A 4,682-nucleotide genomic window follows, 5' to 3' on the forward strand; every position below is an offset into this window, starting at 1 on the left:
GACGGATGGAAGTGTCTATGTGCAGTTTGACTTTCTTGCCCTTGAGTTTTCCAAGGCCACTGAAGAGTGCAGGGAACTCTGCAAGCATGTTATCGGCGTGTGACTGGTGGACTTGGTTGGCAAAGAAAACCAGTCCCAGATCTTCTGCTGTGTTACAGCTGAGCAATGTACCTTTCTTCCCTTCGGTTATGTGGAACCGGGCTTCTGTCGTGTACTCACCATTGCGAATGGTGGTGCTGATGACGCCGCGTAGCGGCATGGGTTCTGTGCCCCCATAGGTGTATATCCGGGCGTTCGACGGGTTGAGAGTGGGTTTAGGCGACATTTGGTCATACTGGTCAGAGTCCATGACGTTCACGGAGGCTCCCATGTCAATAAGTGCTCTGATTTCGGAGCCTTCCACGGATATCGTGCACATTGGTGGCGGCCTCTTCCGGGTGGCGATCCTGCTGACATAGGATACTACATACACCTCATCGTCTTCCTCGTCTTCATAATACGGCTTCCGGCCCTGGGCTTGCGTGTCTGGAGGAGGGTGTTCTTGTTCTAGTGATAGTTGTCTCACTCTGGATGTCGCCGACCGAGACCCGTATCCGCCTCGCGACCTCGGTGCATTGGGCCTGTATCTTCCTCCTTGGCATACAGCGGCAAAATGATTGAGTCTGCCGCACTTCGAGCACGTCTTTCCTTTTGCGTTGCACACGGCGTTCGCTGCATGGTCTCCCCCACAGTAGGCACACTGAGCGTCCCGGGGTTGCCACTGTCGTGTTCTTCCGCTCGTCTGTCTTCTTTGTATTGCGTCAACGGTTTCCTCCTTGATGGGCGCCATTTTGGGCACGGCCTGCGGAGCTATGGGGGACCGTAGCCCCAGCTCCATCTCGTCAGCTCTGGAGTCCGACAGTTCGTGGGAGCGAGCGAGGACAAGAATGGCGTCCAAAGTGTTTCCCGGTTGCCTGAGGATGAGCTTTCGGAGTAGTTTCGATTTGCAACCCACGATGATTTGGTCTCTAATTTCTTCGCGCGGGTCGGCGAATGGGCAGCTGCTGGCCAGCCGGCGCAGCCTCGCATAATACATGTCCACGGATTCAGCCTCCGTCTGCCACGCCCGCTTGAACTTGAACTTTTCATAGTCGGTGTTCACCTGGGGGTCAAAGTGGGTGTTCAGCGCAGCTACTGCCGCCTCATAGTCATCATCTTCACCAGTGTTCGGGAGAGACTCGAAGAGGTCGTATATTTCGGGGCCTCCATAGAGGAGCAAGAGCGATCTCTTCACAGTGTCATCGGTTTCTCGGGTTCCCCTAAAGTACAGGTTTAGACGCCCCAACCATGCCTTCCATCGCGGCGCCGCAGTGGCAGGGTCCGCAGTCTCGCTGAATGGCGGGATGGGGGCCGCCCCGGTGTGGGCATGACTGACCACGTGGGAAACCGTGTCTCTGCGTGGAGTAGGTCCAGCTGGTCCCGGCACTGCGGCCGTCGTGGCAGTCACTGTGGGGGCAGTTGTGGCTGGCGCCGTGGATGTGCCACCTGTGGTGGGGCCGGACATGTTGGTGACCTCTCCTTTGAGTCACTCCACCCCTGCGCCGGCTGCGCAGTGTGAAGTGAGGTGGGTAGACGGTGGCGCAGGCGATTTGCACTCTGTGTGGGTGGATGGATAAACACGGGTGTCGTCCAGAGGAAGTGGCGTGGGTGGTGGTCGGTCAGCCACCTTATAATGAATGTCTCCAGGCGAGACAGCAGTTGCACTTGCCAGTGCTTGACGAATCCTTTCACTCCCCAATGAATGTCTCCAGGCGAGACAGCAGTAGCACCTGCCAGTGCTTGATGAATCTTTTGACACCCCTTCTTATTTTTTTTTTTGTTTTCCAGTGTGTAGGGCCTAAGCAGGCCGGCACCGTCGCGCAGGACACAGCGAGTGGAGGCGGAGGGCCAGACAGGCGTTGGAGGCACCACGTGGTCGGGCCTCGGGGCTGACGTGCTGCGTCTCCCCGCTTCACCCCTCCCCCGCCGGGGCAGCACGCTAGGAATGCGCGCTCGCGCTGTGCGCAGAGCGGGGCGAGCCCCAGGCAGCAGCTCTCGCAGCGCGGGGGGGCCGGGCAAAGGCCGCAGGGGCGAGGCACTCACCAGGCGGCTCCCGCCAGCTGAACACGCTCCGACCTAGGAGGCGCGTGGGCGGGGAGCCGACTTCGAGCGGACACAGCAGGCCGGCGGACGAGCTCCGCGGCCAGAGATACCGCCAGGCAGAAGCGGCCGGCAGCAGACAGCAGGTGAGGAGCGAACGGCTCCGGCAGGCGGCCAGGCACGCGTGGGAGCAGAACCGGCCTCGTCGCCAGTGTGGTGTGCGAGGTCAGGGCCTCGCGCACAGTTATATATACAGTAACTGGACACACACACGTTAGCTGGAGGGTATGCCGGAAAGACCCCGAGCGGTCTTCCGCGCTTTTATTATATACCTCGGGGCGTGCCCGTCCCGAGGGTGAAGGCGTGCGTGTGTGCAAGTTGTTACAATGTTGTCAAGAGGCCGGGTGGCTCTCTACATCCAGTAAGCTTTCGGCTGCTCTGTCTTGTTATTCTGAGTCAGGTGTTAAAAGGGGGGCCTGGTCCCTAGTGTGGGGGCCCAGAGTACGGAGGCCCTGGGGCACCGGAAGTAAACACCCCTCCTTGATAGAACCATGGCCCGGTAACCTCTGATTGCCCTCTGACCCCTCAGACTGGATTCCTGCAGGCCTCTTTTATAGAGGAGGTGGCACTGAGGTTAGACGATGCTGCCGAGGGGCAAAGGGCTGAGAGTGGCTCCGCATTTCAACCCAGTCTCCTCCTATTATCATCTTTGTTACACCCACAGCATATAAGAGCTCTGATAGGTCAGAGGGGACCTCCCTCTTGTCACCTTCTGGTGTTTAAACAGATCATATTACAAGGACCAGCCCCTGAACTTTAAGTAAGACCAGCACCTGGGGCCCCCTGGGGTCTGAGTGTGTGTCACAGACAGGGACTCGCAGGCTATGGCGACCTCCAGTGACTGAATCATCTTTACTAACATCACAGACCAGAAACATAAAATGTAAGACCTGATCAAGTTTGACATTATACTCTTTAATAAGATAACACTGAATCCCAGAATACGTGAATACCATATTTATAATAAAAATGCACGAAGTCCCAAAAACACATTTAATTATTTAATGTTTCAAAGAGCATCTGAACCTAAATAATGAACACTTAAAATACCATAACAAATATTACCCAGGATCTACAGTAATAATATATCCAAAGTATACACGAAACACCCTAAATACATTTTTAAAAACCCAACAACAAATATTATAATTAAAATGCAGGAACCGCAAAAGCACATTTAAGTATTTAATGCTACAAAGAACATCCGAACCCAAAAAATGAACTCTTAAAACACCATAACACATGTGACCCAGGATCTACAGCACTAATGTATCCAACAGTAAACACGAAACACCCTAAATAAATGAAACAACAAATATAACTCTGATCCAATACCAGGAAACCTACGGTGTTGGAGCGCTACATATATCTAACTAGCTAACATAACCTCATTTTTAACTTTTGGATCCCAAAAATAATAAATGCAAATATATCATGAAAATCAGTCACGACTCAGCCGTTTCACTATTAGTTAAATATTTGTCGAGTTTGCAGCTTTATCAAGTGTTTAGAAACAGGAAAGTGCTTAGTTGGATACAGTCCGGAACCACTCCCATATAGCGCCTTGTCATCCCAGCTCATCCTAGCCTTCGATAGCTCAGTTGGTAGAGCGGAGGACTGTAGTGGAGTGTCTGTCATCCTTAGATCGCTGGTTCAAATCCGGCTCGAAGGATTTTTGCAAACTCTACACTTTTTTCTCCTCTGCTCACAATAGAAAGCGCCTCTTTCTCAGACCCTCACACGCCGGGGCTTTTCCTGCCTCCTCTCTTCACCTTTACAGCCCAGCTCTCTCCTCCGGGCGGGGGCGGGCGGCTTGTGGGAGAGTCTCCCGCCCCCCTCCCTGTGTGCAGCCCCCGCTGCAATGCCCCCTCATCAGACGGAGCCGGGGGCCCCTGGGCTGAAGAGCCAGGCCGGGGCCCCCTCTGGAGCAGCCCTGGGAGCTGGTTATGGTGACTCTGGCATCAGGGGATGCTGCTGAGAGCGTCTGCTGGGAGGTGAGAGGGTTGCTGTGAGGTGTGAGGGTGGAGTGTGTTTGTGTGTGTATTGTGGGAGGGAGTGTGTGTGTTTGTTGAGTCCGTGGCCCCCTGCGTTGGTGTAAAGTAGCTGGAAAATCAGAAAAATCAGTCAGAGGCAGGACAGGGCGGGCTGAAGCCTCGACGAGGAGCTGCTCCGAAACGCTGCAGTCACCCGCTCCTCGTTAGTATAGTGGTCAGTATCCCCGCCTGTCACGCGGGAGACCGGGGTTCAATTCCCCGACGGGGAGGTTCATTTTTTTTTTAAGTAAGCAAACATGTTGACGATAGAAAACCTTTTTAAATGAAATTTATAAAGTTATACTGATATTACAATTTGCTGTTGCTTTTTATGTATGGCCGCACCTTTACAAGTTAAAATATTTAGAACCTTTTGGACAGCATTTGTGCCTTTTCTTTTAAGCAATTGAAAAAGTAAAAAGTAATTGAGGCTTATTATTTATATAAACATATATGATATTAAAAACAAAG

At 53.1% G+C, this 4,682-nt stretch overlaps 2 non-coding genes across 2 annotated transcripts; both read left to right on the forward strand.

Annotated features, from left to right (window-relative positions):
* The first annotated feature begins 3,764 nt into the window (after window positions 1–3,764).
* TRNAY-GUA (transfer RNA tyrosine (anticodon GUA)) lies at window positions 3,765–3,850 on the forward strand. Its single transcript is given in 2 exon segments — window positions 3,765–3,801; window positions 3,815–3,850. It is a non-coding gene; the product is annotated as a tRNA-Tyr (tRNA).
* Window positions 3,851–4,369: 519 nt separating this feature from the next.
* TRNAD-GUC (transfer RNA aspartic acid (anticodon GUC)) lies at window positions 4,370–4,441 on the forward strand. Its single transcript has one exon. It is a non-coding gene; the product is annotated as a tRNA-Asp (tRNA).
* Window positions 4,442–4,682: the final 241 nt, after the last annotated feature.

The sequence above is a fragment of the Lissotriton helveticus genome, chromosome 1_2, assembly GCF_964261635.1.
Source record: "Lissotriton helveticus chromosome 1_2, aLisHel1.1, whole genome shotgun sequence".
Classification (NCBI taxonomy): domain Eukaryota; kingdom Metazoa; phylum Chordata; class Amphibia; order Caudata; family Salamandridae; genus Lissotriton; species Lissotriton helveticus.